Raw genomic sequence first — 15302 nt, 5'->3', positions numbered from 1 at the left:
ATAAAAAACTGTAAATAAATAAATATAGCTAGGGAGGGAATTGAAAAATTTTAAATCTCAGGATTCCGGAGATACCCCGAAATGCCTCTAAACACCACCCCACACTGGGAACTGCTGTGCAGCAGTCCTAACAACGCCATGTGGGCACTGCTGAAGTGGCATCAGCGTGACCTCTAACATCACCCTGCACAGCCACACAGCATGGTTGCCGGGCAGCATCTGAGCCGAGAGCTGCTGGTGCTTAGCGTTACCTGCCATAATTAGGCAAAAAGCAAATACCTTTGGCATTGTCCTGGGATCCCACCGATCCCGGGATTAGCCTCACTAGTTATAGCTATACTGCAGAAAACAGATTCCTTATACGGCTGCAAAAGTTTGTTTCACTGACAAAATATTGTCTTACGCTGCGTACATACTGTACAATAGATTGCAAGCAGGGCCCTCCAACCTATGTTGGTTTGTTACTACCCAATTTGTTTTATGTTTCCAATTGTAAGCGCAACGGAGTATGCTGCGCTATATAAGAAACTGTAAATAAATAATAATAAAAATAAATACTGGCCGATATAGCACCAGTCAGCGATATTTCCCACTTCTGCAAACGTGTCTGTGTCTCGGGATACGGTCATTAGGTTGACAAGCAATGGTTCGACAGTCAAAAGGTCGACATGGGGGTTTTCACTGTTTTTTGAGCCGACAGGCGGTATTTTATACCCTACCATCCACTAGGGCGTGGTGGGAGAATAAAATTGTTTGCTGAGCATAGCGAGGCACCGTACCCGAAGCATGGGGAGCGCAGTGACGCTACATTTCAGTGTCCATGTCGACTGTGTAGACTTTCGGGTCAAAGAAACTGTGAAAAACCCCATGTCGACCTTTTGACTGTCGACCTACACCCATTTCGATCTAGACCCATGTCGACCTTTCTGCGTGTCGACCTTACTGGTGGAGACCTAATGATCCATACCCCTCATCTCCTACACAGAACAAGGCTAAAGGATTGCATACAAAGAGAGAGAACTGTCCCAAAATTACGCTGGATTTGCTGTAGGAATGCCGGAGACCTGCGCTGACTATCTGCATCAACAATATATAAGCGGAAATAATTCTCTGGTTATTCAGAGCAGATCGCTGTTGTGCGAATCCACGCGGTGATCTATTATCGAACGGATCATCGGGCGCATACACGAGGCAACACACAGCAACAACTTTCCCTCACAACTTGACTTGCAGAAAGCTGCTGTTTATGGGCGGTAACCGGATGTTTTGGTGGTGTGTCAAAAAAACCGCAGACGTGCCCAGGTGTTTTCAGGGCTCCAGCCTGGATCCACCTGTCTCTGTCGCAGAGTTGTGGAACCTTCAGTTTTAAATTTGCACAAACTGGAAAAATTATTGGATGGTGAGTGAGTTAGTTGCGATTGGATTTGCAGCTGTCCTTCAGCGATCCATGCCCGGCAGGTGTAGTCGGTGACAGTGATCATCAGTGTGTGCACTGTAGCGCTGCAGCAGGCGGGCAGCGGCGGCTATTACAACTTTAAAATAACATGTCAAATGACTGTCCGGCTTTTGATTGGCTGAGAGTGCTCTATCTCAGCCAATCAGAAGCCGGACAGTCATTTGACATGTTATTTTAAAGTTGTAGTAGCCGCCGCTGCCCGCCCGCTGCATCGCTACAGTGCACACAATGATGATCACCGCCGCCCGCCCCACTGTCACCGGCTGCACCCGCCGGGCACTCATTTCAGAGCCGCTGCTGCCCGCCCGCTGCAGGATGTTGGACGTCATCGTACATGCTGCACGTCTGACCTCCTGATCCGGTCCGATGCGCACGGGACCGCACATCGGATCAGATCGAATGTCACACGCATGCGATTTTGGGCCGTTTTCACGCGATTTATCAGCCCAAGTGCCGAAATCGCGTGGAATCAGCCCAAAATTGCATAGTGTTTTGGGCCTTAACATTAATCAAGGGACATTATTGCTGAATTAAAGGTACGGGGCATCAAAATATTTTGGACAGTGTTAATTTTAAATGTCTGAAGTATACGTGCGGAGCCACTGCCCTCCCTGAACTCTTCTACAGGCCTGTCCTTATATCATTGCCTCCTCTGTAACTAAAACACACAACAGTAATGCATGGCAAGGCTTTCGAGCACTGTGGTATAATGGGCGAGGAATCTTGCTCCTGAAAACTCACTGTATGACCACACAGCTTTATGTACAGACACTGGGGCGTTGTGTAAATCTAGCACGGGGATATCACAGCGTACAGAGTATACTGCACCCTGTGTCCTTGGAAATGGGTAGTCTTACATCCAGCACACTGCACTGCTTGTGTGTCCTCAGACATTGCCCGGCCCTCACAGCCTCTCCTGTACTCCTCGGAGCCACAGGGAAGACAAACTCTTCATCACCTTCCTACATCAAACTTTTATATGGCTTCACAGGTCTAGTTATTGTATCATGACATAATGTGAGCTGCCGAGATGTAATATTCTCTCACATGTTCGCTTAGTGCACGTGGTTTATGTAGTCTATAATATAAACCAATAGCTATATCAGTCTTATGATGCTAAATAAATATTTGGTATGTAATATACACCTATTTTTGTTTTATGATTGTATCCAAAAGTGCATACACACTGGGCATTTTTGCCCATCGTGTTTGCAGACCGATGATGGGGAAAATCGATGGGTTGAAAATTGCTGCTGTCGTCACTAATGTGGGACCCTCCGAAGTCTGTTTGGAGTGTGTGTCCCCCCCCCCCCCCCATGTCACCTATTTAAGCAAGCAGAGGGGCTGGCCATGCACCCACAGCGGCGAAAAACTGAACTAGGCCGCGCCCCCTAATTTTGGACAACGGCGCACACTGATGTCCCTCCTGCCTAGATGCAGAGTTGGGAGGTATGGGTTAACACTTGTGAACTGCTTGAAACCGGAGAACAAATGGAGGTGGAATCCATGGAATCCAAGGCTGGGATGTTGCCCATAGCAATAAGAATCCACTTCTTATTTATTTAGCAACTACTAGAAGAGAATAGATAGAATCTGTTGGGTTGTCAATGGCAAAATGCCATCTTCAATAGAGCTCCTATCTTAGTAGAAAGAGAAAGGGAGGTTGCTATTCGCACAGGACCCTCATTAATTGCGAGGATTATGGGTGGACCCCCAATAAGCTAAATACAAGGATATATCATGTATGGTAGATATTGCTGAAGGGGTGTGCTACCACTGGACATCAAGAACAGAATATCAAATACAAGAGAAAAGTATGTCCTTGTGTAGTGCACCTAATGAAATTTTCACGAATAAAAATTGACTTTTATTTCATAATCACTAAAAAAAGCGAAATATAAAAACAAACAGACAGTACATAGACACAATGTGTTTAAAAGGAAAACGGCCACTCTCTGACTCTCCACACTATATTAATCTGTAGTATAAGTCTCCTGTAATTCTAGGAGTGAGTAGCCCACACTTAAATAATACGTATGTGTAATCCAATATATAGTGGTGTCTTATTGGCTAAAACCCTTGTGCGGGGGTGCCAGGCAGATGACAGTGGTGACTGTGTCTCGTCTGAATTTTTTAATTACAGATCACAATATTAATTGATTAGGAATATAATTATGTGTCTCACACAATGCCGGGTTTGTAATTAATAACCACAAGTAATTCTCTCCAAATAGTGAACACTGCCGTCACCTTGTGTTGCAGCGGGTGTCACTTATAAACAATATTTCCCCACTCGTAAAGTGGAACATATAGTGTATCTGTCTCTTTATATGGATTTAGCTAAAATTGCTGTGACCATAGGACAGTATAATACAGCCGCTATTAAGTGGGAAAGTTTGTCCAAGATGATAAAAATATTTATATAAGTAACATGTCGGCTATTAGGTGTCGACCATCGGTGTCCGTAGTAATTATTAATTACTTGCCAAAATTATTGCTAGAAATTGCAGGTGGATTGATTCGTATTCAGAGTGTGTCACAGTAGGTGTCAATTAACATAACAGTTTTCCTTTAAAAATAGTATACAAATGGTACAGTCTATCTCAATAACACATAGCTCAAAAATAGCTAGAAGAGATGATACAAAGTACTGATTGGTGTAACGACTGTGTACAAATATACTTTAATTGTCAAGCCCCCTGTCTCAGAGTGTCAAGATGTTAAACACTCTGGATAGTGGACGGTATTGTCTGCACGCAGAGGGAATGATATAAATCCCCTGTTTGTAGACTGTCACAGGATAGCATTGATGTCTGACACTATATATTTCAGGATAGCAAAAAGTCCGACACACTGAATAATTGGACAGGGTAGTCTGTGCGCAGTGGGAATATTTTATATCCCCTGCTACAGGCTGTCTCAAGGTAACGCGTTACCGGACACCTTGGATATTCGGCAGTGTATAGTCTGCAGGTAAGGGGAGTAGAATGAGTCCCTTGCTGTAGACTATTGAGAGAGATTAGCGCACCCCGCAGACGTGAGGTTCACCTCACTCTGTCAAACCCGGCACCACAACGCACTTGGGGGGCTCCTAGAAGTTTAAAAATACAGATCAAAATACATCCTATCAGTGTGTGAATCAGAGAGCGTCACCGCTAGCCGGCGCGCGCTTCGCTTGCAGCTTTTTCAAGGCCAACCCGACTGGCCATCCCGGAGCTCTTAAAGTACCATCCCTAGTCTTGATTGACGGGAGTTATGTCCAATCCTGTTCTGACTCTATGCGCTAAGTATACGTTGATAGGTCGGTGGGCGCGGCTTTTTCACATCAATGATTGATGGCTGCCACGTCCCATCATATTGTCGACCCGCTTCAAGCTGCCTTCTGATTGGGAGCCGTGTCCCACTGTGTTATCGTTCTGCGAACAGTGACAGGTAAGCGGGCACGGCACACTCACAGCGATGATTGACAGTTATTGTGTCTCGTCCCATCTCTATCGCATATCAAACTGATAACCATATTCTTCTGTTCTTGATGACTTTATTGGAACTTGCGGTGCATGTGTGTGTGGCGTGATGCTGATCGCGTAAACCTTTGTGTTGTTGAGTGTTTCCCTTTATAAGGCTATCATGGTAATTATTGTTTAAAAATCCCAGTTGCCAAGTGATGGCCAAAATGTTCTGTACCATTTCGCCGTTGTCGCGTGACATTGGGTTTTTAAAGTTTTTAGATAGCGTAAAGGTTTACACTTATAATGTCCTATCATGGTGAGCAGTTAATTAATTCTCTATCGCTCACATTATGAGTATGCAACTGAAAGGCAGTTTTTAAATTTGATGTTTGTTATAATGTAGCACATGAAAAAGATGTTTCTTGTGTAGCCTCTGAAAATTATGTTACAGAGATTGCTGATAGTCTTATATTGTTAGGTATAACGTGACAGTGCTGTCGAGAACAGAACTGAATTTTCTGATAAATAATCCGTTATGGGATCAATAGTGGCATATCAATCTCCGGTAGTTAGAGCACTTGGCAGTGACATGTCAAGCCTGTAGTCATTTATTAATATTCCAAAAACGGTTCATAAAAATGAATGCTTGGTGTCTTGTAACTGAAAAATAATAATAATATATTTCTGTTTATCCTAAAAGAAATGTGAACTGTGCCGTTTGCCGGTGATAAGGAGTGGCAAGACAATTATATAGTTGTCTGACTGTGATGTGCTTCGTAATTTTGTGATACTCTGATACTTTGTCAGAGGTGACCTGAAAAAACAGGGTTCAATGTGAATGTGCTGTTGAATTTTGTGATACAATTAGAAATAAGTATATAAAAAAGGATTTTTTTGGCAGAAAAATAGGTTACATAAATTTATGGTGATGAGTTGTATGTTACAGTGTCTAGTAACACTGTTTATACATACTAAGGGGTTATAGTGCAGAACTCAGTGAATGTGATAAATATAAAACTTGTTGGAAAATTAAGTGAAAAAACTGTCAAAGTGAAAAAACGTCCCTTAAGAATATTGAAGAAACAATGGAATTTGTGATTGTAAGAGACATCTCTTAAAAGGATGAGCATAATATTTCAGCAGCAAATGGGTGCTGACATGGTCTGCCGATGTGCTGACATGCTGATCCCAACTGTGGTATGTATAAATCAGAGGTATGCCGTAAATTTGTTCTCTTCATTTAGGCCCTTTGGGAACATGGTCTCTAACAGGAATATCAACCTGGTTTCCTGTCTTAGGAGTTCACTGTCCACGTCACCTCTTCTAATACCCAGATTGACCTTCAACATGCCATATGCTTTAAGCCCTGAGGGGTCCTGCTGATGGTAGCGATAAAAATGACGGGCCACAGGAGTCAAAGTTTTCATAGCTGCTTTATCTTTGGGAGCATTTTTGATGCTATTTACATGTTCCATTATTCGTTTTTTTAGGGGCCTGATCGTCTTGCCAATGTATGTTTTGTTACAGGGACATTGCAGATTGTACACCACCCCTGCTGTTTCACATGTGATGTGGTCCTTGATTTTCCAAGTGTGGTTAAACTTGTCTTGGTAGGAGTTTTTAGCAATCATGTATGTACATGCTCTACATGTGCCACATTTGTATGAGCCAATCTTGGTTTTCTCTTGTCTCTTGATCTTATCAAGGTGGCTGTGGACCAACATATCACGCAGGTTTTTACTTCTACGCCAGCTAATTTCAATCCTGTTACCAAGAATTGGGGATAAGTCAGAGTCTGTCTTTAAAATGTCCAGATGTTGATTAAGGATTCTTTGAATGTCACGCCATTCTTGACAGTAAGTTCCTATAAATCTGACTTTTTGGTCTTGTTCATTGTCTTTCTTGGTAGGTACAAGTAGGGATTCTCTGTTTATCCTTTTGGTCTTATTGTAGGCAGATTTAATCGTCCGATTACTATATCCTCTATCTCTGAGGCGGCCACTGAGTTCATCAGCTCTTTTAATGAACGTTTCTTCATGTGAACAGTTGCGTTTAGTGCGCAGAAATTCTCCTTTTGGAAGCCCCTTGATGACCGGGGGAAAATGAGCACTCCCAGAATGTAATAGGGAGTTGGTTGCAGTTTTCTTTCTGTACATATCAGAGGAGATGGTCCCATCTTCCTCAATGTTCAGACGTAAATCTAAATAATTGACTCCTTCCTGGCTCATCTCATATGTTAGGCGGAGATTAAATTCATTGGTGTTAAGGATGTCAATGAACATAACAAAAAGATCTGCGTCTCCCTCCCAGATAATCAATAAATCGTCTATATATCTTAACCATAATGTTATATGGTTCGTATATAGATCATTTTGTTCGTGGAACACCACCTCACGTTCCCACCACCCCAGGTACAGGTTCGCGTATGTCGGAGCACAAGTACTCCCCATAGCGGTCCCCCGTACCTGGAGGTAGAAGGCCTCATTGCATACGAAATAATTTCGTTCTAGCACGAATCTCAATAGTTGGATGATGATTTCATGCAGGTCATTTTCCCTGTCCATACTGAGAAAGTAGCGTGCTGCATGGATGCCTTGTCGATGTGGGATGCTAGTATATAAACTCTCAACATCGCAGGTTATCAGCCAGGAGTTTTGATTTAAGACCACATCTTGCAGTTTTTTGAGGACATCCATGGTGTCTCTGACATAGGAGGGCAGTGTGATGACATATTGTCGTAGGTGGAAATCAACAAATTCACTTGCCTTTTCTGTCAGACCTCCTATGCCAGAGACAATGGGCCTACCGGGTGGGATCCGTTCATGTTTGTGGACCTTTGGAAGTAGGTACAAAGTCGGAATGCGTACATTCTTTACCGTAAGAAACTCAAATTGGTTCTTAGAAATTGCACCGTTCTTGAAGGCTGTATCTAGCATTTGGGAATATGATTTTAAAAATTCTTCCGTTGGATTGAAGGTTAACCTTTTATAACAAGTGGCATCTCTTAGTTGTTTTTCCATTTCCTCAACATACGCATCCCTAGACCATAGTACCACGTTCCCCCCTTTGTCCGAGGGTTTTACTATGGTGTCGCTCCAGTTCTTGATTTCTTGTATGGCTTTTTGCTCATCTCTGCTGAGATTGCTCTTAAACTGATAGGGGCGTTTGTTTCTTTGTAACTGGTCTAAGTCTTTGCTCACTACGTCGACATATGTTTTGACGACAGGGCAAATGGAAAAATCTGGGTAGAAAGTTGATTTTTTCTTGAGTTGAGGGGTATGGCTGTCTTCTTCACTTGTTAAATCCTCTTCATTAATGCATGTCCTATTTTCGTCTTGGAGATCCTCCAAAGCTGATAGTGCCCTTCTTTCTTCCTCCGTGTACCACAAATTAAATATGGGTCCTAAATTGGTGGGATCATGTAATGAGGGTGATGGACCAAATGTTGCAAATTCCCCATCTCTATCTCTTTTGCTGTAAAACTTTTTAAGCAGCAATTTGCGCGCAAAGAGATGTACATCCTTTTCAGCTGTAAATCTGTCAAAAGATGTACATGGGGAAAAGGATAGTCCTTTTTGTAACACTGTCATTTGGGAGTTGGTGAGAATATGGTTGGTCAGATTGATAATTTTCAATGACTCCTCTAATTGCGGTATCTCCGCCGTTCTCTGGGGTCCTCCCTCCAATCTCTCGCTGCTCGTTTTTTTCTTCTGCCCCCTTCTTGTCCTGCCATGTCTCTGCCAAGGGTTTCCCTGATGAAACCGGGGCTGGCCCCTAAAAAATTCCTCTGTGAGGGGCCTGGAGTGGGGACATCTTGTCCTGACTCATTTCCTGATGATTCAATTTCTGAGCTACTGTAATTAGTATGATTGGGGGGTGTTGGTCTTTTTCTGTTCTGATTCCACCTGTATACCCGATCATTGAGAAAGTCATTCATGTCTCTCTGCATTTTCCCTTTCTTCCTGCTGATGACTTCTTTCTCAAAGCTGTCTATTTCATTTTTGAATTTGAGAAAGGTCTTTTGGAATTTATCTAAGCCTTCGAAGGGTTTAAGTTTATTGCTGAGGGCGGAAATGTCTGCAGTGTACTGGTTCAGAATTAATTCATCATGTTTCACCAAGATATTGATGAGTTCGAACGAACAATTGGTGAGAGTTCTCTCCCATTCATTTTTTAATGTTGGTGTGGCGAGTTCAAAAGAGGGGAATACCCTGGGCCTTAGTCCTCTAGGTGTCACCTTCTGTTTGATGTAGCTTTCGAATGTCATTTTATTCCAAAATGTTTTTGTCTGCTTTATCAAAATCATCTTGAGTTGCTGTAAGTCATTCATCCAATCTTCCTGTGAGGTGTTAAAGTGAGACAGGTCCCTCTCTAGCATAGTTTCTCTGCTTTGTCTAAGATTGGCTTGTCTGAGATCCAGTTCGTTACTCAAGCTAAATACAGGGGCAGCACTCATGGGTGTTTCTGGGTTGAGCATCTTTATAGAGTGTTTGTTGTATAACTGGAATTGTCTCTGGTTTGGGAATCAGTCGGGTTGTGAATTGGAGTAATAAAAATAACCAGGTATGTTAGTTGTTCATAATCAATTGTCCGTGCTGAATAAGCAAGAATGTGAAGAGACTTCACTTTAACGAATATGAGAAAGAGAAAGGGAGGTTGCTATTCGCACAGGACCCTCATTAATTGCGAGGATTATGGGTGGACCCCCAATAAGCTAAATACAAGGATATATCATGTATGGTAGATATTGCTGAAGGGGTGTGCTACCACTGGACATCAAGAACAGAATATCAAATACAAGAGAAAAGTATGTCCTTGTGTAGTGCACCTAATGAAATTTTCACGAATAAAAATTGACTTTTATTTCATAATCACTAAAAAAAGCGAAATATAAAAACAAACAGACAGTACATAGACACAATGTGTTTAAAAGGAAAACGGCCGCTCTCTGACTCTCCACACTATATTAATCTGTAGTATAAGTCTCCTGTAATTCTAGGAGTGAGTAGCCCACACTTAAATAATACGTATGTGTAATCCAATATATAGTGGTGTCTTATTGGCTAAAACCCTTGTGCGGGGGTGCCAGGCAGATGACAGTGGTGACTGTGTCTCGTCTGAATTTTTTAATTACAGATCACAATATTAATTGATTAGGAATATAATTATGTGTCTCACACAATGCCGGGTTTGTAATTAATAACCACAAGTAATTCTCTCCAAATAGTGAACACTGCCGTCACCTTGTGTTGCAGCGGGTGTCACTTATAAACAATATTTCCCCACTCGTAAAGTGGAACATATAGTGTATCTGTCTCTTTATATGGATTTAGCTAAAATTGCTGTGACCATAGGACAGTATAATACAGCCGCTATTAAGTGGGAAAGTTTGTCCAAGATGATAAAAATATTTATATAAGTAACATGTCGGCTATTAGGTGTCGACCATCGGTGTCCGTAGTAATTATTAATTACTTGCCAAAATTATTGCTAGAAATTGCAGGTGGATTGATTCGTATTCAGAGTGTGTCACAGTAGGTGTCAATTAACATAACAGTTTTCCTTTAAAAATAGTATACAAATGGTACAGTCTATCTCAATAACACATAGCTCAAAAATAGCTAGAAGAGATGATACAAAGTACTGATTGGTGTAACGACTGTGTACAAATATACTTTAATTGTCAAGCCCCCTGTCTCAGAGTGTCAAGATGTTAAACACTCTGGATAGTGGACGGTATTGTCTGCACGCAGAGGGAATGATATAAATCCCCTGTTTGTAGACTGTCACAGGATAGCATTGATGTCTGACACTATATATTTCAGGATAGCAAAAAGTCCGACACACTGAATAATTGGACAGGGTAGTCTGTGCGCAGTGGGAATATTTTATATCCCCTGCTACAGGCTGTCTCAAGGTAACGCGTTACCGGACACCTTGGATATTCGGCAGTGTATAGTCTGCAGGTAAGGGGAGTAGAATGAGTCCCTTGCTGTAGACTATTGAGAGAGATTAGCGCACCCCGCAGACGTGAGGTTCACCTCACTCTGTCAAACCCGGCACCACAACGCACTTGGGGGGCTCCTAGAAGTTTAAAAATACAGATCAAAATACATCCTATCAGTGTGTGAATCAGAGAGCGTCACCGCTAGCCGGCGCGCGCTTCGCTTGCAGCTTTTTCAAGGCCAACCCGACTGGCCATCCCGGAGCTCTTAAAGTACCATCCCTAGTCTTGATTGACGGGAGTTATGTCCAATCCTGTTCTGACTCTATGCGCTAAGTATACGTTGATAGGTCGGTGGGCGCGGCTTTTTCACATCAATGATTGATGGCTGCCACGTCCCATCATATTGTCGACCCGCTTCAAGCTGCCTTCTGATTGGGAGCCGTGTCCCACTGTGTTATCGTTCTGCGAACAGTGACAGGTAAGCGGGCACGGCACACTCACAGCGATGATTGACAGTTATTGTGTCTCGTCCCATCTCTATCGCATATCAAACTGATAACCATATTCTTCTGTTCTTGATGACTTTATTGGAACTTGCGGTGCATGTGTGTGTGGCGTGATGCTGATCGCGTAAACCTTTGTGTTGTTGAGTGTTTCCCTTTATAAGGCTATCATGGTAATTATTGTTTAAAAATCCCAGTTGCCAAGTGATGGCCAAAATGTTCTGTACCATTTCGCCGTTGTCGCGTGACATTGGGTTTTTAAAGTTTTTAGATAGCGTAAAGGTTTACACTTATAATGTCCTATCATGGTGAGCAGTTAATTAATTCTCTATCGCTCACATTATGAGTATGCAACTGAAAGGCAGTTTTTAAATTTGATGTTTGTTATAATGTAGCACATGAAAAAGATGTTTCTTGTGTAGCCTCTGAAAATTATGTTACAGAGATTGCTGATAGTCTTATATTGTTAGGTATAACGTGACAGTGCTGTCGAGAACAGAACTGAATTTTCTGATAAATAATCCGTTATGGGATCAATAGTGGCATATCAATCTCCGGTAGTTAGAGCACTTGGCAGTGACATGTCAAGCCTGTAGTCATTTATTAATATTCCAAAAACGGTTCATAAAAATGAATGCTTGGTATCTTGTAACTGAAAAATAATAATAATATATTTCTGTTTATCCTAAAAGAAATGTGAACTGTGCCGTTTGCCGGTGATAAGGAGTGGCAAGACAATTATATAGTTGTCTGACTGTGATGTGCTTCGTAATTTTGTGATACTCTGATACTTTGTCAGAGGTGACCTGAAAAAACAGGGTTCAATGTGAATGTGCTGTTGAATTTTGTGATACAATTAGAAATAAGTATATAAAAAAGGATTTTTTTGGCAGAAAAATAGGTTACATAAATTTATGGTGATGAGTTGTATGTTACAGTGTCTAGTAACACTGTTTATACATACTAAGGGGTTATAGTGCAGAACTCAGTGAATGTGATAAATATAAAACTTGTTGGAAAATTAAGTGAAAAAACTGTCAAAGTGAAAAAACGTCCCTTAAGAATATTGAAGAAACAATGGAATTTGTGATTGTAAGAGACATCTCTTAAAAGGATGAGCATAATATTTCAGCAGCAAATGGGTGCTGACATGGTCTGCCGATGTGCTGACATGCTGATCCCAACTGTGGTATGTATAAATCAGAGGTATGCCGTAAATTTGTTCTCTTCATTTAGGCCCTTTGGGAACATGGTCTCTAACAGGAATATCAACCTGGTTTCCTGTCTTAGGAGTTCACTGTCCACGTCACCTCTTCTAATACCCAGATTGACCTTCAACATGCCATATGCTTTAAGCCCTGAGGGGTCCTGCTGATGGTAGCGATAAAAATGACGGGCCACAGGAGTCAAAGTTTTCATAGCTGCTTTATCTTTGGGAGCATTTTTGATGCTATTTACATGTTCCATTATTCGTTTTTTTAGGGGCCTGATCGTCTTGCCAATGTATGTTTTGTTACAGGGACATTGCAGATTGTACACCACCCCTGCTGTTTCACATGTGATGTGGTCCTTGATTTTCCAAGTGTGGTTAAACTTGTCTTGGTAGGAGTTTTTAGCAATCATGTATGTACATGCTCTACATGTGCCACATTTGTATGAGCCAATCTTGGTTTTCTCTTGTCTCTTGATCTTATCAAGGTGGCTGTGGACCAACATATCACGCAGGTTTTTACTTCTACGCCAGCTAATTTCAATCCTGTTACCAAGAATTGGGGATAAGTCAGAGTCTGTCTTTAAAATGTCCAGATGTTGATTAAGGATTCTTTGAATGTCACTCCATTCTTGACAGTAAGTTCCTATAAATCTGACTTTTTGGTCTTGTTCATTGTCTTTCTTGGTAGGTACAAGTAGGGATTCTCTGTTTATCCTTTTGGTCTTATTGTAGGCAGATTTAATCGTCCGATTACTATATCCTCTATCTCTGAGGCGGCCACTGAGTTCATCAGCTCTTTTAATGAACGTTTCTTCATGTGAACAGTTGCGTTTAGTGCGCAGAAATTCTCCTTTTGGAAGCCCCTTGATGACCGGGGGAAAATGAGCACTCCCAGAATGTAATAGGGAGTTGGTTGCAGTTTTCTTTCTGTACATATCAGAGGAGATGGTCCCATCTTCCTCAATGTTCAGACGTAAATCTAAATAATTGACTCCTTCCTGGCTCATCTCATATGTTAGGCGGAGATTAAATTCATTGGTGTTAAGGATGTCAATGAACATAACAAAAAAGATCTGCGTCTCCCTCCCAGATAATCAATAAATCGTCTATATATCTTAACCATAATGTTATATGGTTCGTATATAGATCATTTTGTTCGTGGAACACCACCTCACGTTCCCACCACCCCAGGTACAGGTTCGCGTATGTCGGAGCACAAGTACTCCCCATAGCGGTCCCCCGTACCTGGAGGTAGAAGGCCTCATTGCATACGAAATAATTTCGTTCTAGCACGAATCTCAATAGTTGGATGATGATTTCATGCAGGTCATTTTCCCTGTCCATACTGAGAAAGTAGCGTGCTGCATGGATGCCTTGTCGATGTGGGATGCTAGTATATAAACTCTCAACATCGCAGGTTATCAGCCAGGAGTTTTGATTTAAGACCACATCTTGCAGTTTTTTGAGGACATCATTTTTGAGATTCGTGCTAGAACGAAATTATTTCGTATGCAATGAGGCCTTCTACCTCCAGGTACGGGGGACCGCTATGGGGAGTACTTGTGCTCCGACATACGCGAACCTGTACCTGGGGTGGTGGGAACGTGAGGTGGTGTTCCACGAACAAAATGATCTATATACGAACCATATAACATTATGGTTAAGATATATAGACGATTTATTGATTATCTGGGAGGGAGACGCAGATCTTTTTGTTATGTTCATTGACATCCTTAACACCAATGAATTTAATCTCCGCCTAACATATGAGATGAGCCAGGAAGGAGTCAATTATTTAGATTTACGTCTGAACATTGAGGAAGATGGGACCATCTCCTCTGATATGTACAGAAAGAAAACTGCAACCAACTCCCTATTACATTCTGGGAGTGCTCATTTTCCCCCGGTCATCAAGGGGCTTCCAAAAGGAGAATTTCTGCGCACTAAACGCAACTGTTCACATGAAGAAACGTTCATTAAAAGAGCTGATGAACTCAGTGGCCGCCTCAGAGATAGAGGATATAGTAATCGGACGATTAAATCTGCCTACAATAAGACCAAAAGGATAAACAGAGAATCCCTACTTGTACCTACCAAGAAAGACAATGAACAAGACCAAAAAGTCAGATTTATAGGAACTTACTGTCAAGAATGGCGTGACATTCAAAGAATCCTTAATCAACATCTGGACATTTTAAAGACAGACTCTGACTTATCCCCAATTCTTGGTAACAGGATTGAAATTAGCTGGCGTAGAAGTAAAAACCTGCGTGATATGTTGGTCCACAGCCACCTTGATAAGATCAAGAGACAAGAGAAAACCAAGATTGGCTCATACAAATGTGGCACATGTAGAGCATGTACATACATGATTGCTAAAAACTCCTACCAAGACAAGTTTAACCACACTTGGAAAATCAAGGACCACATCACATGTGAAACAGCAGGGGTGGTGTACAATCTGCAATGTCCCTGTAACAAAACATACATTGGCAAGACGATCAGGCCCCTAAAAAAACGAATAATGGAACATGTAAATAGCATCAAAAATGCTCCCAAAGATAAAGCAGCTATGAAAACTTTGACTCCTGTGGCCCGTCATTTTTATCGCTACCATCAGCAGGACCCCTCAGGGCTTAAAGCATATGGCATGTTGAAGGTCAATCTGGGTATTAGAAGAGGTGACGTGGACAGTGAACTCCTAAGACAGGAAACCAGGTTGATATTCCTGTTA

General features: G+C 41.8%; 1 protein-coding gene across 4 annotated transcripts in view; it reads left to right on the top strand.

The window, feature by feature from the left end:
• Positions 1-15302, top strand: part of IKZF5 (IKAROS family zinc finger 5) — a 32703-nt gene that overhangs the window by 4904 nt on the left and 12497 nt on the right. The window lies entirely within an intron of this gene.

Source organism: Crinia signifera, chromosome 6 (genome assembly GCF_055691185.1).
Source record: "Crinia signifera chromosome 6, ASM5569118v1, whole genome shotgun sequence".
NCBI classification, from domain to species: domain Eukaryota; kingdom Metazoa; phylum Chordata; class Amphibia; order Anura; family Myobatrachidae; genus Crinia; species Crinia signifera.
Note: the sequence above shows the minus strand (reverse complement) of the source record. Positions and strands in the feature narration are given on the sequence as shown.